Raw genomic sequence first — 23435 nt, 5'->3', positions numbered from 1 at the left:
CAGATAGCTCGCAGGCAGAAAAAGCTAGCCTGGAAAGCTGTTGCTCAGCCTCATCTGCCCATGGCACTGCTCGCATAGAGGCACAGAGACTGGAGCTGCTTGCTTTTCTTGCAACTCAAACTTCAAACGTATCTTTGGGGGTCCATGTAGGGGGCCTCCTTCAGCCCTGCTCTGAAAATGCGAACGTCTGCAGATAGCTCGCAGCCAGAAAGAGCTAGCCTGCAAAGCTGTTGCTCAGCCTCATCTGCCCATGGCACTGCTCGCATAGAGGCAGAGAGACTGGGGCTGCTTGCTTGTCTTGCCACCTCAAACTTCAAAAGTATCTTAGGTGGTCCGTGAAGGGGGCCTCCGGCAGCCCTACTCTGAAAATGCGAACGTCTGCAGAGAGCTCGCAACCAAAAAAAGCTAGCCTGGAAAGCTGTTGCTCAGCCTCATCTTATCATGGCACTGCTCGCACAGAGGCACAGAGACTGGGGCTGCTTGCTTGTCTTGCCACCTCAAACTTCAAACATAACTTTGGGGGTCTGTGCAGGGGGCCTCCGGCAGCCCTGTTCTGAAAATGCGAACGTCTGCAGATAGCTCGCAGGCAGGAAGAGCTAGCCTGCAAAGCTGTTGCTCAGCCTCATCTGCCCATGGCACTGCTCGCATAGAGGGAGAGAGACTGGGGCTGCTTGCTTGTCTTGCCACCTCAAACTTCAAAAGTATCTTAGGTGGTCCGTGCAGGGGGCCTCCGGCAGCCCTGCTCTGAAAATGCGAACGTCTGCAGATAGCTCGCAGGCAGGAGGAGCTAGCCTGGAAAGCTGTTGCTCAGCCTCATCTGCCCATGGCACTGCTCGCACAGAGGCACAGAGACTGGGGCTGCTTGCTTGTCTTGCCACCTCAAACTTCAAAAGTAAATTTGAGGCTCCGTGCAGAAGGCATTAGCCAGCCCTTCTCCGAAAATGCGAACGTCTGCAGATAGCTCGCAGACAGAAACAGCTAGCCTGCAAAGCTGTTGCTCAGCCTCATCTGCCCATGGCACTGCTCACACAGAGGCACAGAGAGTGGGGCTGCTTGCTTGTCTTGCCACCTCAAACTTCAAAAGCATCTTATGTGGTCCGTGAAGGGCGCCTCCGGCAGCCCTACTCTTAAAATGCGAACGTCTGCAGAGAGCTCACAGCCAGAAAGAGCTAGCCTGGAAAGCTGTTGCTCAGCCTCATCTGCTCATGGCACTTCTCACACAAAGGCACAAAGACTGGGGCTGCTTGCTTGTCTTGCCACCTCAAACTTCAAACGTAGCTTTGGGGGTCCATGCAGGGGGCCTCCGGCAACCCTGCTCTGAAAATGGAAACGTCTGCAGATAGCTCGCAGGCAGAAAAAGCTGGCCTGGAAAGCTGTTGCTCAGCCTCATCTGCCCATGGCACTGCTCACACAGAGGCACAGAGACTGGGGCTGCTTGCTTGTCTTGCCACCTCAAACTTCAAAAGTATCTTAGGTGGTCCGTGAAGGGGGCCTCCGGCAGCCCTACTCTGAAATTGCGAACATCTGCAGAGAACTCGCAATCAGAAAAAGCTAGCCTGCAAAGCTGTTGCTCAGCCTCATCTGCCCATGGCACTGCTCACACAGAGGCACAGAGACTGGGGCTGCTTGCTTGTCTTGCCACCTCAAACTTCAAACATAGCTTTGGGGGTCCGTGCAGGGGGCCTCCGGCAGCCCTGCTCTGAAAATGCGAACGTCTGCAGATAGCTCGCAGGCAGAAAGAGCTAGCCTGGAAAGCTGTTGCTCAGCCTCATCTGCCCATGGCACTACTCGCACAGAGGCACAGAGACTGGGGCTGCTTGCTTGTCTTGCAACCTCAAACTTCAAAAGTAAATTTGAGGCTCCGTGCAGGAGGCATTAGCCAGCCCTTCTCCGAAAATGCAAACGTCTGCAGATAGCTCGCAGACAGAAAGAGCTAGCCTGCAAAGCTGTTGCTCATCCTCATCTGCTCATGGCACTGCTCGCACAGAGGCACAGAGACTGGGGCTGCTTGCTTGTCTTGCACCTCAAACTTCAAACGTATCTTTGGGGGTCCATGCAGGGGGCCTCCGGCAGCCCTGCTCTCAAAATCCGAACGTCTGCAGATAGCTCGCAGCCAGAAAGAGCTAGCCTGGAAAGCTGTTGCTCAGCCTCATCTGCCCATGGCACTGCTCGCACAGAGGCAGAGAGACTGGGGCTGCTTGCTTGTCTTGCAAACTCAAACTTCAAAAGTATCTTAGGTGGTCCGTGAAGGGGGCCTCCGGCAGCCCTACTCTGAAATTGCGAACGTCTGCAGAGAGATCGCAACCAGAAAAAGCTAGCCTGCAAAGCTGTTGCTCAGCCTCATCTGCCCATGGCACTGCTCACACAGAGGCACAGAGACTGGGGCTGCTTGCTTGTCTTGCAACCTCAAACTTCAAACATAACTTTGGGGGTCCGTGCAGGGGGCCTCCGGCAGCCCTGCTCTGAAAATGCGAACGTCTGCAGATAGCTCGCGGGCAGAAAGAGCTAGCCTGGAAAGCTGTTGCTCAGCCTCATCTGCCCATGGCACGGTTCGCACAGAGGCACAGAGACTGGGGCTGCTTGCTTTTTTTGTCACCTCAAACTTCAAACGTATCTTTGGAAGTCCGTGCCGGGCCCCGCCGGTAGCCCTGCTCCGAATATGCGAATGTCTGCAGATAGCTCGCAGGCAGAAAGAGCTAGCCTGGAAAGCTGTTGCTCAGCCTCATCTGCCCATGGCACTGCTCGCACAGAGGCACAGAGACTGGGGCTGCTTTCTTGTCTTGCAACCTCAAACTTCAAAAGTAAACTTGAGGCTCCGTGCAGAAGGCCTTAGCCAGCCCTTCTCGAAAATGCGAACGTCTGCAGATAGCTCGCAGGCAGAAAGAGCTATCCTGGAAAGCTGTTGCTCAGCCTCATCTGCCCATGGCACTGCTCACACAGAGGCACAGAGACTGGGGCTGCTTGCTTTTCTTGCCACCTCAAACTTCAAACTTATCTTTGGGGGTCCATGCAGGGGGCCTCCGGCAGCCCTGCTCTGAAAATGCGAACGTCTGCAGATAGCTCGCAGGCAGAAAAAGCTAGCCTGGAAAGCTGTTGCTCAGCCTCATCTGCCCATGGCACTGCTCGCATAGAGGCACAGAGACTGGAGCTGCTTGCTTTTCTTGCAACTCAAACTTCAAACGTATCTTTGGGGGTCCATGTAGGGGGCCTCCTTCAGCCCTGCTCTGAAAATGCGAACGTCTGCAGATAGCTCGCAGCCAGAAAGAGCTAGCCTGCAAAGCTGTTGCTCAGCCTCATCTGCCCATGGCACTGCTCACATAGAGGCAGAGAGACTGGGGCTGCTTGCTTGTCTTGCCACCTCAAACTTCAAAAGTATCTTAGGTGGTCCGTGAAGGGGGCCTCCGGCAGCCCTACTCTGAAAATGCGAACGTCTGCAGAGAGCTCGCAACCAAAAAAAGCTAGCCTGGAAAGCTGTTGCTCAGCCTCATCTTATCATGGCACTGCTCGCACAGAGGCACAGAGACTGGGGCTGCTTGCTTGTCTTGCCACCTCAAACTTCAAACATAACTTTGGGGGTCTGTGCAGGGGGCCTCCGGCAGCCCTGTTCTGAAAATGCGAACGTCTGCAGATAGCTCGCAGGCAGGAAGAGCTAGCCTGCAAAGCTGTTGCTCAGCCTCATCTGCCCATAGCACTGCTCGCATAGAGGGAGAGAGACTGGGGCTGCTTGCTTGTCTTGCCACCTCAAACTTCAAAAGTATCTTAGGTGGTCCGTGAAGGGGGCCTCCGGCAGCCCTACTCTGAAAATGCGAACGTTTGCAGAGAGCTCGCAACCAAAAAAAGCTAGCCTGGAAAGATGTTGCTCAGCCTCATCTGATCATGGCACTGCTCGCACAGAGGCACAGAGACTGGGGCTGCTTGCTTGTCTTGCCACCTCAAACTTCAAAAGTATCTTAGGTGGTCCGTGCAGGGGGCCTCCGGCAGCCCTGCTCTGAAAATGCGAACGTCTGCAGATAGCTCGCAGGCAGGAGGAGCTAGCCTGGAAAGCTGTTGCTCAGCCTCATCTGCCCATGGCACTGCTCGCACAGAGGCACAGAGACTGGGGCTGCTTGCTTGTCTTGCCACCTCAAACTTCAAAAGTAAATTTGAGGCTCCGTGCAGAAGGCATTAGCCAGCCCTTCTCCGAAAATGCGAACGTCTGCAGATAGCTCGCAGACAGAAACAGCTAGCCTGCAAAGCTGTTGCTCAGCCTCATCTGCCCATGGCACTGCTCACACAGAGGCACAGAGAGTGGGGCTGCTTGCTTGTCTTGCCACCTCAAACTTCAAAAGCATCTTATGTGGTCCGTGAAGGGCGCCTCCGGCAGCCCTACTCTTAAAATGCGAACGTCTGCAGAGAGCTCACAGCCAGAAAGAGCTAGCCTGGAAAGCTGTTGCTCAGCCTCATCTGCTCATGGCACTTCTCACACAAAGGCACAAAGACTGGGGCTGCTTGCTTGTCTTGCCACCTCAAACTTCAAACGTAGCTTTGGGGGTCCATGCAGGGGGCCTCCGGCAGCCCTGCTCTGAAAATGGAAACGTCTGCAGATAGCTCGCAGGCAGAAAAAGCTGGCCTGGAAAGCTGTTGCTCAGCCTCATCTGCCCATGGCACTGCTCACACAGAGGCACAGAGACTGGGGCTGCTTGCTTGTCTTGCCACCTCAAACTTCAAACATAGCTTTGGGGGTCCGTGCAGGGGGCCTCCGGCAGCCCTGCTCTGAAAATGCGAACGTCTGCAGAGAGCTCGCAGCCAGAAAGAGCTAGCCTGCAAAGCTGTTGCTCAGCCTCATCTGCCCATGGCACTGCTCGCACAGAGGCACAGAGACTGGGGCTGCTTGCTTGTCTTGCACATCAAACTTCAAACATATCTTTGGGGGTCCATGCAGGGGGCCTCCGGCAGCCCTGCTCTGAAAATGCGAAGGTCTGCAGATAGCTCGCAGCCAGAAAGAGCTAGCCTGGAAAGCTGTTGCTCAGCCTCATCTGCCCATGGCACTGCTCGCACAGAGGCAGAGAGACTGGGGCTGCTTGCTTGTCTTGCCACCTCAAACTTCAAAAGTATCTTAGGTGGTCCGTGAAGGGGGCCTCCGGCAGCCCTACTCTGAAATTGCGAACGTCTGCAGAGAGCTCGCAACCAGAAAAAGCTAGCCTGGAAAGCTGTTGCTCAGCCTCATCTGCCCATGGCACTGCTCACACAGAGGCACAGAGACTGGGGCTGCTTGCTTGTCTTGCAACCTCAAACTTCAAACATAACTTTGGGGGTCCGTGCAGGGGGCCTCCGGCAGCCCTGCTCTAAAAAATGCGAACGTCTGCAGATAGCTCGCAGACAGAAACAGCTAGCCTGGAAAGCTGTTGCTCAGCCTCATCTGCCCATGGCACTGCTCGCACAGAGGCACAGAGACTGGGGCTGCTTGCTTGTCTTGCAACCTCAAACTTCAAAAGTAAATTTGAGGCTCCGCGCAGGAGGCCTTATCCAGCCCTTCTCCGAAAATGCGAACGTCTGCAGATAGCTCGCAGACAGAAACAGCTAGCCTGCAAAGCTGTTGCTCAGCCTCATCTGCCCATGGCACTGCTCACACAGAGGCACAGAGAGTGGGGCTGCTTGCTTGTCTTGCCACCTCAAACTTCAAAAGCATCTTATGTGGTCCGTGAAGGGCGCCTCCGGCAGCCCTACTCTTAAAATGCGAACGTCTGCAGAGAGCTCACAGCCAGAAAGAGCTAGCCTGGAAAGCTGTTGCTCAGCCTCATCTGCTCATGGCACTTCTCACACAAAGGCACAAAGACTGGGGCTGCTTGCTTGTCTTGCCACCTCAAACTTCAAACGTAGCTTTGGGGGTCCATGCAGGGGGCCTCCGGCAGCCCTGCTCTGAAAATGGAAACGTCTGCAGATAGCTCGCAGGCAGAAAAAGCTGGCCTGGAAAGCTGTTGCTCAGCCTCATCTGCCCATGGCACTGCTCACACAGAGGCACAGAGACTGGGGCTGCTTGCTTGTCTTGCCACCTCAAACTTCAAACATAGCTTTGGGGGTCCGTGCAGGGGGCCTCCGGCAGCCCTGCTCTGAAAATGCGAACGTCTGCAGAGAGCTCGCAGCCAGAAAGAGCTAGCCTGCAAAGCTGTTGCTCAGCCTCATCTGCCCATGGCACTGCTCGCACAGAGGCACAGAGACTGGGGCTGCTTGCTTGTCTTGCACATCAAACTTCAAACATATCTTTGGGGGTCCATGCAGGGGGCCTCCGGCAGCCCTGCTCTGAAAATGCGAAGGTCTGCAGATAGCTCGCAGCCAGAAAGAGCTAGCCTGGAAAGCTGTTGCTCAGCCTCATCTGCCCATGGCACTGCTCGCACAGAGGCAGAGAGACTGGGGCTGCTTGCTTGTCTTGCCACCTCAAACTTCAAAAGTATCTTAGGTGGTCCGTGAAGGGGGCCTCCGGCAGCCCTACTCTGAAATTGCGAACGTCTGCAGAGAGCTCGCAACCAGAAAAAGCTAGCCTGGAAAGCTGTTGCTCAGCCTCATCTGCCCATGGCACTGCTCACACAGAGGCACAAAGACTGGGGCTGCTTGCTTGTCTTGCAACCTCAAACTTCAAACATAACTTTGGGGGTCCGTGCAGGGGGCCTCCGGCAGCCCTGCTCTAAAAAATGCGAACGTCTGCAGATAGCTCGCAGACAGAAACAGCTAGCCTGGAAAGCTGTTGCTCAGCCTCATCTGCCCATGGCACTGCTCGCACAGAGGCACAGAGACTGGGGCTGCTTGCTTGTCTTGCAACCTCAAACTTCAAAAGTAAATTTGAGGCTCCGCGCAGGAGGCCTTATCCAGCCCTTCTCCGAAAATGCGAACGTCTGCAGATAGCTCGCAGCCAGAAACAGCTAGCCTGCAAAGCTGTTGCTCAGCCTCATCTGCCCATGGCACTGCTCACACAGAGGCACAGAGACTGGGGCTGCTTGCTTCTCTTGCCACTTCAAACTTCAAACGTGGCTTTGGGGGTCCATGCAGGGGGCCTCCGGCAGCCCTGCTCTGAAAATGGAAACGTCTGCAGAGAGCTCGCAGGCAGAAAAAGCTGGCCTGGAAAGCTGTTGCTCAGCCTCATCTGCCCATGGCACTGCTCGCACAGAGGCAGAGAGACTGGGGCTGCTTGCTTGTCTTGCCACCTCAAACTTCAGAAGTATCTTAGGTGGTCCGTGAAGGGGGCCTCCGGCAGCCCTACTCTGAAATTGCGAACGTCTGCAGAGAGATCGCAATCAGAAAAAGCTAGCCTGCAAAGCTGTTGCTCAGCCTCATCTGCCCATGGCACTGCTCACACAGAGGCACAGAGACTGGGGCTGCTTGCTTGTCTTGCCACCTCAAACTTCAAAAGTAAATTTGAGGCTCCGTGCAGGAGGCATTAGCCAGCCCTTCTCCGAAAATGCGAACGTCTGCAGATAGCTCGCAGACACAAACAGCTAGCCTGGAAAGCTGTTGCTCAGCCTCATCTGCCCATGGCACTGCTCACACAGAGGCACAGAGACTGGGGCTGCTTGCTTTTCTTGTCACCTCAAACTTCAAACGTATCTTTGGGGGTCCATGCAGGGGGCCTCCGGCAGCCCTGCTCTCAAAATGCGAACGTCTGCAGATAGCTCGCAGGCAGAAAAAGCTGGCCTGGAAAGCTGTTGCTCAGCCTCATCTGCCCATGGCACTGCTCGCACAGAGGCACAGAGACTGGGGCTACTTGCTTTTCTTCCCACCTCAAACTTGAAAAGCATCTTAGGTGGTCCATGAAGGGGGCCTCCGGCAGCCCTACTCTTAAAATGCGAACGTCTGCAGAGAGCTCGCAGCCAGAAAGAGCTAGCCTGGAAAGCTGTTGCTCAGCCTCATCTGCTCATGGCACTTCTCACACAAAGGCACAAAGACTGGGGCTGCTTGCTTGTCTTGCCACCTCAAACTTCAAACATAACTTTGGGGGTCCGTGCAGGGGGCCTCCGGCAGCCCTGTTCTGAAAATGCGAACGTCTGCAGATAGCTCGCAGGCAGAAAGATCTAGCCTGGAAAGCTGTTGCTCAGCCTCATCTGCTCATGGCACTGCTCGCACAGAGGCACAGAGACTGGGGCTGCTTGCTTTTCTTGCACCTCAAACTTCAAACGTATCTTTGGGGGTCCGTGCAGGGGGCCTCCGGCAGCCCTCCTCTCAAAATGCGAACGTCTGCAGATAGCTCGCAGGCAGAAAGAGCTAGCCTGGAAAGCTGTTGCTCAGCCTCATCTGCCCATGGCACTGCTCGCACAGAGGCAGAGAGACTGGGGCTGCTTGCTTGTCTTGCCCCCTCAAACTTCAAAAGTATCTTAGGTGGTCCGTGAAGGGGGCCTCCGGCAGCCCTACTCTGAAATTGCGAACATCTGCAGAGAACTCGCAATCAGAAAAAGCTAGCCTGCAAAGCTGTTGCTCAGCCTCATCTGCCCATGGCACTGCTCACACAGAGGCACAGAGACTGGGGCTGCTTGCTTGTCTTGCCACCTCAAACTTCAAACATAGCTTTGGGGGTCCGTGCAGGGGGCCTCCGGCAGCCCTGCTCTGAAAATGCGAACGTCTGCAGATAGCTCGCAGGCAGAAAGAGCTAGCCTGGAAAGCTGTTGCTCAGCCTCATCTGCCCATGGCACTACTCGCACAGAGGCACAGAGACAGGGGCTGCTTGCTTGTCTTGCAACCTCAAACTTCAAAAGTAAATTTGAGGCTCCGTGCAGGAGGCATTAGCCAGCCCTTCTCCGAAAATGCAAACGTCTGCAGATAGCTCGCAGACAGAAGGAGCTAGCCTGCAAAGCTGTTGCTCAGCCTCATCTGCCCATGGCACTGCTCGCACAGAGGCACAGAGACTGGGGCTGCTTGCTTGTCTTGCACATCAAACTTCAAACATATCTTTGGAGGTCCATGCAGGGGGCCTCCGGCAGCCCTGCTCTGAAAATGCGAAGGTCTGCAGATAGCTCGCAGCCAGAAAGAGCTAGCCTGGAAAGCTGTTGCTCAGCCTCATCTGCCCATGGCACTGCTCGCACAGAGGCAGAGAGACTGGGGCTGCTTGCTTGTCTTGCCACCTCAAACTTCAAAAGTATCTTAGGTGGTCCGTGAAGGGGGCCTCCGGCAGCCCTACTCTGAAATTGCGAACGTCTGCAGAGAGCTCGCAACCAGAAAAAGCTAGCCTGGAAAGATGTTGCTCAGCCTCATCTGCCCATGGCACTGCTCACACAGAGGCACAGAGACTGGGGCTGCTTGCTTGTCTTGCAACCTCAAACTTCAAACATAACTTTGGGGGTCCGTGCAGGGGGCCTCCGGCAGCCCTGCTCTAAAAAATGCGAACGTCTGCAGATAGCTCGCAGACAGAAACAGCTGGCCTGGAAAGCTGTTGCTCAGCCTCATCTGCCCATGGCACTGCTCACACAGAGGCACAGAGACTGGGGCTGCTTGCTTCTCTTGCCACTTCAAACTTCAAACGTGGCTTTGGGGGTCCATGCAGGGGGCCTCCGGCAGCCCTGCTCTGAAAATGGAAACGTCTGCAGAGAGCTCGCAGGCAGAAAAAGCTGGCCTGGAAAGCTGTTGCTCAGCCTCATCTGCCCATGGCACTGCTCGCACAGAGGCAGAGAGACTGGGGCTGCTTGCTTGTCTTGCCACCTCAAACTTCAAAAGTATCTTAGGTGGTCCGTGAAGGGGGCCTCCGGCAGCCCTACTCTGAAATTGCGAACGTCTGCAGAGAGATCGCAACCAGAAAAAGCTAGCCTGCAAAGCTGTTGCTCAGCCTCATCTGCCCATGGCACTGCTCACACAGAGGCACAGAGACTGGGGCTGCTTACTTTTCTTGCCACCTCAAACTTCAAACGTATCTTTGGGGGTCCATGCAGGGGGCCTCCGGCAGCCCTGCTCTGAAAATGCAAATGTCTGCAGATAGCTCGCAGGCAGAAAAAGCTGGCCTGGAAAGCTGTTGCTCAGCCTCATCTGCCCATGGCACTGCTCGCACAGAGGCACAGAGACTGGGGCTGCTTGCTTGCCTTGCAACCTCAAACTTCAAAAGTATCTTGGGTGATCCGTGAAGGGGGCCTCCGGCAGCCCTGCTCTGAAAATGCGAACGTCTGCAGAGAGCTCGCAACCAGAAAGAGCTAGCCTGGAAAGCTGTTGCTCAGCCTCATCTGCTCATGGCACTGCTCGCACAGAGGCACAGAGACTGGGGCTGCTTGCTTGTCTTGCAACCTCTAACTTTAAACGTAGCTTAGGTGGTCCGTGCATTTGGTCCTCCGGCAGCCCTGCTCCCAAAATGCGAACGTCTGGAGATAGCTCGCAGCCAGAAAGATCTAGCCTGGAAAGCTGTTGCTCAGCCTCATCTGCTCATGACACTGCTCGCACAGAGGCACAGAGACTGGAGCTGCTTGCTTTTCTTGCATATCAAACTTCAAACGTATCTTTGGTGGTCCATGCAGGGGGCCTCCTTCAGCCCTGCTCTGAAAATGCGAACGTCTGCAGATAGCTCGCAGGCAGAAAGAGCTAGCCTGCAAAGCTGTTGCTCAGCCTCATCTGCCCATGGCACTGCTCGCATAGAGGCAGAGAGACTGGGGCTGCTTGCTTGTCTTGCCACCTCAAACTTCAAACATAAATTTGGGGGTCCGTGCAAGGGGTCTCCGGCAGCCCTGCTCTGAAAATGTGAACGTCTGCAGATAGCTCGCAGACAGGAAGAGCTAGCCTGGAAAGCTGTTGCTCAGCCTCATCTGCCCATGGCACTGCTCGCACAGAGGCACAGAGACTGGGGCTGCTTGCTTGTCTTGCCACCTCAAACTTCAAAAGTAAATTTGAGGCTCCGTGCAGGAGGCATTAGCCAGCCCTTCTCCGAAAATGCGAACGTCTGCAGATAGCTCGCAGACACAAACAGCTAGCCTGGAAAGCTGTTGCTCAGCCTCATCTGCCCATGGCACTGCTCGCACAGAGGCACAGAGACTGGGGCTACTTGCTTTTCTTCCCACCTCAAACTTGAAAAGCATCTTAGGTGGTCCATGAAGGGGGCCTCCGGCAGCCCTACTCTTAAAATGCGAACGTCTGCAGAGAGCTCGCAGCCAGAAAGAGCTAGCCTGGAAAGCTGTTGCTCAGCCTCATCTGCTCATGGCACTTCTCACACAAAGGCACAAAGACTGGGGCTGCTTGCTTGTCTTGCCACCTCAAACTTCAAACATAACTTTGGGGGTCCGTGCAGGGGGCCTCCGGCAGCCCTGTTCTGAAAATGCGAACGTCTGCAGATAGCTCGCAGGCAGAAAGATCTAGCCTGGAAAGCTGTTGCTCAGCCTCATCTGCTCATGGCACTGCTCGCACAGAGGCACAGAGACTGGGGCTGCTTGCTTTTCTTGCACCTCAAACTTCAAACGTATCTTTGGGGGTCCGTGCAGGGGGCCTCCGGCAGCCCTCCTCTCAAAATGCGAACGTCTGCAGATAGCTCGCAGGCAGAAAGAGCTAGCCTGGAAAGCTGTTGCTCAGCCTCATCTGCCCATGGCACTGCTCGCACAGAGGCAGAGAGACTGGGGCTGCTTGCTTGTCTTGCCCCCTCAAACTTCAAAAGTATCTTAGGTGGTCCGTGAAGGGGGCCTCCGGCAGCCCTACTCTGAAATTGCGAACATCTGCAGAGAACTCGCAATCAGAAAAAGCTAGCCTGCAAAGCTGTTGCTCAGCCTCATCTGCCCATGGCACTGCTCACACAGAGGCACAGAGACTGGGGCTGCTTGCTTGTCTTGCCACCTCAAACTTCAAACATAGCTTTGGGGGTCCGTGCAGGGGGCCTCCGGCAGCCCTGCTCTGAAAATGCGAACGTCTGCAGATAGCTCGCAGGCAGAAAGAGCTAGCCTGGAAAGCTGTTGCTCAGCCTCATCTGCCCATGGCACTACTCGCACAGAGGCACAGAGACAGGGGCTGCTTGCTTGTCTTGCAACCTCAAACTTCAAAAGTAAATTTGAGGCTCCGTGCAGGAGGCATTAGCCAGCCCTTCTCCGAAAATGCAAACGTCTGCAGATAGCTCGCAGACAGAAGGAGCTAGCCTGCAAAGCTGTTGCTCAGCCTCATCTGCCCATGGCACTGCTCGCACAGAGGCACAGAGACTGGGGCTGCTTGCTTGTCTTGCCACCTCAAACTTCAAAAGTATCTTAGGTGGTCCGTGAAGGGGGCCTCCGGCAGCCCTACTCTGAAATTGCGAACGTCTGCAGAGAGCTCGCAACCAGAAAAAGCTAGCCTGGAAAGATGTTGCTCAGCCTCATCTGCCCATGGCACTGCTCACACAGAGGCACAGAGACTGGGGCTGCTTGCTTGTCTTGCAACCTCAAACTTCAAACATAACTTTGGGGGTCCGTGCAGGGGGCCTCCGGCAGCCCTGCTCTAAAAAATGCGAACGTCTGCAGATAGCTCGCAGACAGAAACAGCTGGCCTGGAAAGCTGTTGCTCAGCCTCATCTGCCCATGGCACTGCTCACACAGAGGCACAGAGACTGGGGCTGCTTGCTTCTCTTGCCACTTCAAACTTCAAACGTGGCTTTGGGGGTCCATGCAGGGGGCCTCCGGCAGCCCTGCTCTGAAAATGGAAACGTCTGCAGAGAGCTCGCAGGCAGAAAAAGCTGGCCTGGAAAGCTGTTGCTCAGCCTCATCTGCCCATGGCACTGCTCGCACAGAGGCAGAGAGACTGGGGCTGCTTGCTTGTCTTGCCACCTCAAACTTCAAAAGTATCTTAGGTGGTCCGTGAAGGGGGCCTCCGGCAGCCCTACTCTGAAATTGCGAACGTCTGCAGAGAGATCGCAACCAGAAAAAGCTAGCCTGCAAAGCTGTTGCTCAGCCTCATCTGCCCATGGCACTGCTCACACAGAGGCACAGAGACTGGGGCTGCTTACTTTTCTTGCCACCTCAAACTTCAAACGTATCTTTGGGGGTCCATGCAGGGGGCCTCCGGCAGCCCTGCTCTGAAAATGCAAATGTCTGCAGATAGCTCGCAGGCAGAAAAAGCTGGCCTGGAAAGCTGTTGCTCAGCCTCATCTGCCCATGGCACTGCTCGCACAGAGGCACAGAGACTGGGGCTGCTTGCTTGCCTTGCAACCTCAAACTTCAAAAGTATCTTGGGTGATCCGTGAAGGGGGCCTCCGGCAGCCCTGCTCTGAAAATGCGAACGTCTGCAGAGAGCTCGCAACCAGAAAGAGCTAGCCTGGAAAGCTGTTGCTCAGCCTCATCTGCTCATGGCACTGCTCGCACAGAGGCACAGAGACTGGGGCTGCTTGCTTGTCTTGCAACCTCTAACTTTAAACGTAGCTTAGGTGGTCCGTGCATTTGGTCCTCCGGCAGCCCTGCTCCCAAAATGCGAACGTCTGGAGATAGCTCGCAGCCAGAATGATCTAGCCTGGAAAGCTGTTGCTCAGCCTCATCTGCTCATGACACTGCTCGCACAGAGGCACAGAGACTGGAGCTGCTTGCTTTTCTTGCATATCAAACTTCAAACGTATCTTTGGTGGTCCATGCAGGGGGCCTCCTTCAGCCCTGCTCTGAAAATGCGAACGTCTGCAGATAGCTCGCAGGCAGAAAGAGCTAGCCTGCAAAGCTGTTGCTCAGCCTCATCTGCCCATGGCACTGCTCGCATAGAGGCAGAGAGACTGGGGCTGCTTGCTTGTCTTGCCACCTCAAACTTCAAACATAAATTTGGGGGTCCGTGCAAGGGGTCTCCGGCAGCCCTGCTCTGAAAATGCGAACGTCTGCAGATAGCTCGCAGGCAGAAAGAGCTAGCCTGCAAAGCTGTTGCTCAGCCTCATCTGCCCATGGCACTGCTCGCATAGAGGCAGAGAGACTGGGGCTGCTTGCTTGTCTTGCCACCTCAAACTTCAAACATAAATTTGGGGGTCCGTGCAAGGTGTCTCCGGCAGCCCTGCTCTGAAAATGTGAACGTCTGCAGATAGCTCGCAGACAGGAAGAGCTAGCCTGGAAAGCTGTTGCTCACCCTCATCTGATCATGGCACTGCTCGCACAGAGGCACAGAGACTGGGGCTGCTTGCTTGTCTTGCCACCTCAAACTTCAAAAATAACTTTTGGGGTCCGTGCAGGGGGCCTCCGGCAGCCCTGTTCTGAAAATGCGAACGTCTGCAGATAGCTCGCAGGCAGGAAGAGCTAGCCTGCAAAGCTGTTGCTCAGCCTCATCTGCCCATGGCACTGCTCACACAGAGGCACAGAGACTGGGGCTGCTTGCTTTTCTTGTCACCTCAAACTTCAAAAGCATCTTAGGTGGTCCATGAAGGGGGCCTCCGGCAGCCCTACTCTTAAAATGCGAACGTCTGCAGAGAGCTCGCAGCCAGAAAGAGCTAGCCTGGAAAGCTGTTGCTCAGCCTCATCTGCTCATGGCACTTCTCACACAAAGGCACAAAGACTGGGGCTGCTTGCTTGTCTTGCCACCTCAAACTTCAAACATAACTTTGGGGGTCCGTGCAGGGGGCCTCCGGCAGCCCTGTTCTGAAAATGCGAACGTCTGCAGATAGCTCGCAGGCAGAAAGATCTAGCCTGGAAAGCTGTTGCTCAGCCTCATCTGCTCATGGCACTGCTCGCACAGAGGCACAGAGACTGGGGCTGCTTGCTTTTCTTGCACCTCAAACTTCAAACGTATCTTTGGGGGTCCGTGCAGGGGGCCTCCGGCAGCCCTCCTCTCAAAATGCGAACGTCTGCAGATAGCTCGCAGGCAGAAAGAGCTAGCCTGGAAAGCTGTTGCTCAGCCTCATCTGCCCATGGCACTGCTCGCACAGAGGCAGAGAGACTGGGGCTGCTTGCTTGTCTTGCCCCCTCAAACTTCAAAAGTATCTTAGGTGGTCCGTGAAGGGGGCCTCCGGCAGCCCTACTCTGAAATTGCGAACATCTGCAGAGAACTCGCAATCAGAAAAAGCTAGCCTGCAAAGCTGTTGCTCAGCCTCATCTGCCCATGGCACTGCTCACACAGAGGCACAGAGACTGGGGCTGCTTCCTTGTCTTGCCACCTCAAACTTCAAACATAGCTTTGGGGGTCCGTGCAGGGGGCCTCCGGCAGCCCTGCTCTGAAAATGCGAACGTCTGCAGATAGCTCGCAGGCAGAAAGAGCTAGCCTGGAAAGCTGTTGCTCAGCCTCATCTGCCCATGGCACTACTCGCACAGAGGCACAGAGACTGGGGCTGCTTGCTTGTCTTGCAACCTCAAACTTCAAAAGTAAATTTGAGGCTCCGTGCAGGAGGCATTAGCCAGCCCTTCTCCGAAAATGCAAACGTCTGCAGATAGCTCGCAGACAGAAAGAGCTAGCCTGCAAAGCTGTTGCTCATCCTCATCTGCTCATGGCACTGCTCGCACAGAGGCACAGAGACTGGGGCTGCTTGCTTGTCTTGCACCTCAAACTTCAAACGTATCTTTGGGGGTCCATGCAGGGGGCCTCCGGCAGCCCTGCTCTGAAAATGCGAACGTCTGCAGATAGCTCGCAGCCAGAAAGAGCTAGCCTGGAAAGCTGTTGCTCAGCCTCATCTGCCCATGGCACTGCTCGCACAGAGGCAGAGAGACTGGGGCTGCTTGCTTGTCTTGCCACCTCAAACTTCAAAAGTATCTTAGGTGGTCCGTGAAGGGGGCCTCCGGCAGCCCTACTCTGAAATTGCGAACGTCTGCAGAGAGATCGCAACCAGAAAAAGCTAGCCTGCAAAGCTGTTGCTCAGCCTCATCTGCCCATGGCACTGCTCACACAGAGGCACAGAGACTGGGGCTGCTTGCTTGTCTTGCAACCTCAAACTTCAAACATAACTTTGGGGGTCCGTGCAGGGGGCCTCCGGCAGCCCTGCTCTGAAAATGCGAACGTCTGCAGATAGCTCGCGGGCAGAAAGAGCTAGCCTGGAAAGCTGTTGCTCAGCCTCATCTGCCCATGGCACGGTTCGCACAGAGGCACAGAGACTGGGGCTGCTTGCTTTTTTTGCCACCTCAAACTTCAAACGTATCTTTGGAAGTCCGTGCCGGGCCCCGCCGGTAGCCCTGCTCCGAATATGCGAATGTCTGCAGATAGCTCGCAGGCAGAAAGAGCTAGCCTGGAAAGCTGTTGCTCAGCCTCATCTGCCCATGGCACTGCTCGCACAGAGGCACAGAGACTGGGGCTGCTTTCTTGTCTTGCAACCTCAAACTTCAAAAGTAAACTTGAGGCTCCGTGCAGAAGGCCTTAGCCAGCCCTTCTCGAAAATGCGAACGTCTGCAGATAGCTCGCAGGCAGAAAGAGCTATCCTGGAAAGCTGTTGCTCAGCCTCATCTGCCCATGGCACTGCTCACACAGAGGCACAGAGACTGGGGCTGCTTACTTTTCTTGCCACCTCAAACTTCAAACGTATCTTTGGAGGTCCATGCAGGGGGCCTCCGGCAGCTCTGCTCTGAAAATGCGAACGTCTGCAGATAGCTCGCAGGCAGAAAAAGCTGGCCTGGAAAGCTGTTGCTCAGCCTCATCTGCCCATGGCACTGCTCGCATAGAGGCACAGAGACTGGGGCTGCTTGCTTTTCTTGCAACTCAAACTTCAAATGTATCTTTGGGGGTCCATACAGGGGGCCTCCTTCAGCCCTGCTCTGAAAATGCGAAGGTCTGCAGATAGCTCGCAGGCAGAAAGAGCTAGCCTGCAAAGCTGTTGCTCAGCCTCATCTGCCCATGGCACTGCTCGCATAGAGGCAGAGAGACTGGGGCTGCTTGCTTGTCTTGCCACCTCAAACTTCAAAAGTATCTTAGGTGGTCCGTGAAGGGGGCCTCCGGCAGCCCTACTCTGAAAATGCGAACGTCTGCAGAGAGCTCGCAACCAAAAAAAGCTAGCCTGGAAAGCTGTTGCTCACCCTCATCTGATCATGGCACTGCTCGCACAGAGGCACAGAGACTGGGGCTGCTTGCTTGTCTTGCCACCTCAAACTTCAAAAATAACTTTTGGGGTCCGTGCAGGGGGCCTCCGGCAGCCCTGTTCTGAAAATGCGAACGTCTGCAGATAGCTCGCAGGCAGGAAGAGCTAGCCTGCAAAGCTGTTGCTCAGCCTCATCTGCCCATGGCACTGCTCGCATAGAGGGAGAGAGACTGGGGCTGCTTGCTTGTCTTGCCACCTCAAACTTCAAAAGTATCTTAGGTGGTCCGTGAAGGGGGCCTCCGGCAGCCCTACTCTGAAAATGCGAACGTTTGCAGAGAGCTCGCAACCAAAAAAAGCTAGCCTGGAAAGCTGTTGCTCAGCCTCATCTGATCATGGCACTGCTCGCACAGAGGCACAGAGACTGGGGCTGCTTGCTTGTCTTGCCACCTCAAACTTCAAAAGTATCTTAGGTGGTCCGTGCAGGGGGCCTCCGGCAGCCCTGCTCTGAAAATGCGAACGTCTGCAGATAGCTCGCAGGCAGGAGCAGCTAGCCTGGAAAGCTGTTGCTCAGCCTCATCTGCCCATGGCACTGCTCGCACAGAGGCACAGAGACTGGGGCTGCTTGCTTGTCTTGCCACCTCAAACTTCAAAAGTAAATTTGAGGCTCCGTGCAGAAGGCATTAGCCAGCCCTTCTCCGAAAATGCGAACGTCTGCAGATAGCTCGCAGACAGAAACAGCTAGCCTGCAAAGCTGTTGCTCAGCCTCATCTGCCCATGGCACTGCTCACACAGAGGCACAGAGAGTGGGACTGCTTGCTTGTCTTGCCACCTCAAAATTCAAAAGCATCTTATGTGGTCCGTGCAGGGCGCCTCCGGCAGCCCTACTCTTAAAATGCGAACGTCTGCAGAGAGCTCACAGCCAGAAAGAGCTAGCCTGGAAAGCTGTTGCTCAGCCTCATCTGCTCATGGCACTTCTCACACAAAGGCACAAAGACTGGGGCTGCTTGCTTGTCTTGCCACCTCAAACTTCAAACGTAGCTTTGGGGGTCCATGCAGGGGGCCTCCGGCAGCCCTGCTCTGAAAATGGAAACGTCTGCAGATAGCTCGCAGGCAGAAAAAGCTGGCCTTTAAAGCTGTTGCTCAGCCTCATCTGCCCATGGCACTGCTCACACAGAGGCAGAGAGACTGGGGCTGCTTGCTTGTCTTGCCACCTCAAACTTCAAACATAGCTTTGGGGGTCCGTGCAGGGGGCCTCCGGCAGCCCTGCTCTTAAAATGCGAACGTCTGCAGAGAGCTCGCAGCCAGAAAGAGCTAGCCTGCAAAGCTGTTGCTCATCCTCATCTGCCCATGGCACTGCTCGCACAGAGGCACAGAGACTGGGGCTGCTTGCTTGTCTTGCACATCAAACTTCAAACGTATCTTTGGGGGTCCATGCAGGGGGCCTCCGGCAGCCCTGCTCTGAAAATGCGAAGGTCTGCAGATAGCTCGCAGCCAGAAAGAGCTAGCCTGGAAAGCTGTTGCTCAGCCTCATCTGCCCATGGCACTGCTCGCACAGAGGCAGAGAGACTGGGGCTGCTTGCTTGTCTTGCCACCTCAAACTTCAAAAGTATCTTAGGTGGTCCGTGAAGGGGGCCTCCGGCAGCCCTACTCTGAAATTGCGAACGTCTGCAGAGAGCTCGCAACCAGAAAAAGCTAGCCTGGAAAGATGTTGCTCAGCCTCATCTGCCCATGGCACTGCTCACACAGAGGCACAGAGACTGGGGCTGCTTGCTTGTCTTGCAACCTCAAACTTCAAACATAACTTTGGGGGTCCGTGCAGGGGGCCTCCGGCAGCCCTGCTCTAAAAAATGCGAACGTCTGCAGATAGCTCGCAGGCAGAAAGAGCTAGCCTGGAAAGCTGTTGCTCAGCCTCATCTGCCCATGGCACTGCTCGCACAGAGGCACAGAGACTGGGGCTGCTTGCTTGTCTTGCAACCTCAAACTTCAAAAGTAAATTTGAGGCTCCGTGCAGGAGGCCTTATCCAGCCCTTCTCCGAAAATGCGAACGTCTGCAGATAGCTCGCAGACAGAAACAGCTAGCCTGCAAAGCTGTTGCTCAGCCTCATCTGCCCATGGCACTGCTCACACAGAGGCAGAGAGACTGGGGCTGCTTGCTTCTCTTGCCACTTCAAACTTCATACGTGGCTTTGGGGGTCCATGCAGGGGGCCTCCGGCAGCCCTGCTCTGAAAATGGAAACGTCTGCAGAGAGCTCGCAGGCAGAAAAAGCTGGCCTGGAAAGCTGTTGCTCAGCCTCATCTGCCCATGGCACTGCTCGCACAGAGGCACAGAGACTGGGGCTGCTTGCTTTTCTTGCCACCTCAAACTTCAGAAGTATCTTAGGTGGTCCGTGAAGGGGGCCTCCGGCAGCCCTACTCTGAAACTGCCAACGTCTGCAGAGATCTCGCAACCAGAAAGAGCTAGCCTGGAAAGCTGTTGCTCAGCCTCATCTGCCCATGGCACTGCTTGCACAGAGGCACAGAGACTGGGGCTGCTTGCTTGTCTTGCAACCTCAAACTTCAAAAGTAAATTTGAGGCTCCGTGCAGGAGGCATTGGCCAGCCCTTCTCCGAAAATGCGAACGTCTGCAGATAGCTCGCAGCCAGAAACAGCTAGCCTGCAAAGTTGTTGCTCATCCTCATCTGCTCATGGCACTGCTCGCACAGAGGCACAGAGACTGGGGCTGCTTGCTTGTCTTGCACCTCAAACTTCAAACGTATCTTTGGGGGTCCATGCAGGGGGCCTCCGGCAGCCCTGCTCTCAAAATGCGAAGGTCTGCAGATAGCTCGCAGCCAGAAAGAGCTAGCCTGGAAAGCTGTTGCTCAGCCTCATCTGCCCATGGCACTGCTCGCACAGAGGCACAGAGACTGGGGCTGCTTGCTTGTCTTGCCACCTCAAACTTCAAAAGTATCTTAGGTGGTCCGTGAAGGGGGCCTCCGGCAGCCCTACTCTGAAATTGCGAACGTCTGCAGAGAGCTCGCAACCAGAAAAAGCTAGCCTGCAAAGCTGTTGCTCAGCCTCATCTGCAAATGGCACTGCTCGCACAGAGGCAGAGAGACTGGGGCTGCTTGCTTGTCTTGCCACCTCAAACTTCAAACATAACTTTGGGGGTCCGTGCAGGGGGCCTCCGGCAGCCCTGCTCCCAAAATGCGAACGTCTGCAGATAGCTCGCAGGCAGAAAGAGCTAGCCTGCAAAGCTGTTGCTCAGCCTCATCTGCCCATGGCACGGTTCGCACAGAGGCACAGAGACTGGGGCTGCTTGCTTGTTTTGCCACCTCAAACTTCAAACGTATCTTTGGAAGTCCGTGCCGGGCACCGCCGGTAGCCCTGCTCCTAATATGCGAATGTCTGCAGATAGCTCGCAGGCAGGAAGAGCTAGCCTGGAAAGCTGTTGCTCAGCCTCATCTGCCCATGGCACTGCTCGCACAGAGGCACAGAGACTGGGGCTGCTTGCTTGTCTTGCCACCTCAAACTTCAAAAGTAAACTTGAGGCTCCGTGCAGGAGGCATTAGCCAGCCCTTCTCCGAAAATGCGAACGTCTGCAGATAGCTCGCAGACAGAAACAGCTAGCCTGCAAAGCTGTTGCTGAGCCTCATCTGCCCATGGCACTGCTCACACAGAGGCACAGAGACTGGGGCTGCTTGCTTTTCTTGCCACCTCAAACTTCAAACGTATCTTTGGGGGTCCATGCAGGGGGCCTCCGGCAGCCCTGCTCTGAAAATGCAAACGTCTGCAGATAGATCGCAGGCAGAAAAAGCTGGCCTGGAAAGCTGTTGCTCAGCCTTATCTGCCCATGGCACTGCTCGCACAGAGGCACAAAGACTGGGGCTGCTTGCTTGTCTTGCCACCTCAAACTTCAAACGTAGCTTTGGGGGTCCATGCAGGGGGCCTCCGGCAACCCTGCTCTGAAAATGGAAACGTCTGCAGATAGCTCGCAGGCAGAAAAAGCTGGCCTGGAAAGCTGTTGCTCAGCCTCATCTGCCCATGGCACTGCTCACACAGAGGCACAGAGACTGGGGCTGCTTGCTTGTCTTGCCACCTCAAACTTCAAACATAGCTTTGGGGGTCCGTGCAGGGGGCCTCCGGCATCCCTGCTCTGAAAATGCGAACGTCTGCAGATAGCTCGCAGCCAGAAAGAGCTAGCCTGCAAAGCTGTTGCTCAGCCTCATCTGCCCATGGCACTGCTCGCACAGAGGCACAGAGAATGGGGCTGCTTGCTTGTCTTGCCACCTCAAACTTCAAAAGTATCTTAGGTGTTCCGTGAAGGGGTCCTCCGGCAGCCCTACTCTGAAATTGCGAACGTCTGCAGAGAGCTCGCAACCAGAAAGAGCTAGCCTGCAAAGCTGTTGCTCAGCCTCATCTGCCCATGGCACTGCTCACACAGAGGCACAGAGACTGGGGCTGCTTGCTTGTCTTGCCACCTCAAACGTCAAACATAGCTTTGGGGGTCCGTGCAGGGGGCCTCCGGCAGCCCTGCTCTGAAAATGCGAACGTCTGCAGATAGCTCGCAGGCAGAAAGAGCTAGCCTGGAAATCTGTTGCTCAGCCTCATCTGCCCATGGCACTGCTCGCACAGAGGCACAGAGACTGGGGCTGCTTGCTTGTCTTGCAACCTCAAACTTCAAAAGTAAATTTCAGGCTCCGTGCAGGAGGCATTAGCCAGCCCTTCTCCGAAAATGCGAACGTCTGCAGATAGCTCGCAGGCAGAAAGAGCTAGCCTGCAAAGCTGTTGCTCAGCCTCATCTGCCCATGGCACTGCTCGCACAGAGGCACAGAGACTGGGGCTGCTTGCTTGTCTTGCCACCTCAACCTTCAAACGTATCTTTGGGGGTCCATGCAGGGGGCCTCCAGCAGCCCTGCTCTCAAAATGCGAAGGTCTGCAGATAGCTCGCAGCCAGAAAGAGCTAGCCTGGAAAGCTGTTGCTCAGCCTCATCTGCCCATGGCACTGCTCGCACAGAGGCACAGAGACTGGGGCTGCTTGCTTGTCTTGCCACCTCAAACTTCAAAAGTATCTTAGGTGGTCCGTGAAGGGCACCTCCGGCAGCCCTACTCTGAAATTGCGAACGTCTGCAGAGAGCTCGCAACCAGAAAAAGCTAGCCTGGAAAGCTGTTGCTCAGCCTCATCTGATCATGGCACTGCTCGCACAGAGGCACAGAGACTGGGGCTGCTTGCTTCTCTTGCCACCTCAAACTTCAAACATAACTTTGGGGGTCCGTGAAGGGGGCCTCCGGCAGCCCTGCTCTGAAAATGCGAACGTCTGCAGATAGCTCGCAGGCAGGAAGAGCTAGCCTGGAAAGCTGTTGCTCAGCCTCATCTGCCCATGGCACTGCTCGCACAGAGGCACAGAGACTGGGGCTGCTTGCTTGTCTTGCCACCTCAAACTTCAAAAGTAAATTTGAGGCTCCGTGCAGGAGGCATTAGCTAGCCCTTCTCCGAAAATACGAACGTCTGCAGATAGCTCGCAGGCAGAAAAAGCTAGCCTGGAAAGCTGTTGCTCAGCCTCATCTGCCCATGGCACTGCTCACACAGAGGCACAGAGACTGGGGCTGCTTGCTTGTCTTGCCACCTCAAACTTCAAAAGCATCTTACGTGGTCCGTGAAGGGCGCCTCCGGCAGCCCTACTCTTAAAATGTGAACATCTGCAGAGAGCTCACAGCCAGAAAGAGCTAGCCTGGAAAGCTGTTGCTCAGCCTCATCTGCTCATGGCACTGCTCGCACAGAGGCACAAAGACTGGGGCTGCTTGCTTGTCTTGCCACCTCAAACTTCAAACGTAGCTTTGGGGGTCCATGCAGGGGGCCTCCGGCACCCCTGCTCTGAAAATGGAAACGTCTGCAGATAGCTCGCAGGCAGAAAAAGCTGGCCTGGAAAGCTGTTGCTCAGCCTCATCTGCCCATGGCACTGCTCACACAGAGGCACAGAGACTTGGGCTGCTTGCTTGTCTTGCAACCTCAAACTTCAAACATAACTTTGGGGGTCCGTGCAGGGGGCCTCCGGCAGACCTGCTCTGAAAATGCGAACGTCTGCAGAGAGCTCGCAGCCAGAGAGAGCTAGCCTGGAAAGCTGTTTCTCAGCCTCAACTGCCCATGGCACTGCTCGCACAGAGGCAGAGAGACTGGGGCTGCTTGCTTCTCTTGCCACCTCAAACTTTAAAAGTATCTTAGGCGTTCCGTGAAGGGGGCCTCCGGCAGCCATACTCTGAAATTGCGAACGTCTGCAGAGAGCTCGCAACCAGAAAAAGCTAGCCTGCAAAGCTGTTGCTCAGCCTCATCTGCCCATGGCACTGCTCACACAGAGGCACAGAGACTGGGGCTGCTTGCTTGTCTTGCCACCTCAAACGTCAAACATAGCTTTGGGGGTCCGTGCAGGGGGCCTCCGGCAGCCCTGCTCTGAAAATGCGAACGTCTGCAGATAGCTCGCAGGCAGAAAGAGCTAGCCTGGAAAGCTGTTGCTCAGCCTCATCTGCCCATGGCACTGCTCGCACAGAGGCACAGAGACTGGGGCTGCTTGCTTGTCTTGCAACCTCAAACTTCAAAACTAAATTTGAGGCT

Source organism: Opisthocomus hoazin, chromosome 16 (genome assembly GCF_030867145.1).
Source record: "Opisthocomus hoazin isolate bOpiHoa1 chromosome 16, bOpiHoa1.hap1, whole genome shotgun sequence".
NCBI classification, from domain to species: Eukaryota; Metazoa; Chordata; class Aves; order Opisthocomiformes; family Opisthocomidae; genus Opisthocomus; species Opisthocomus hoazin.
Note: the sequence above shows the minus strand (reverse complement) of the source record.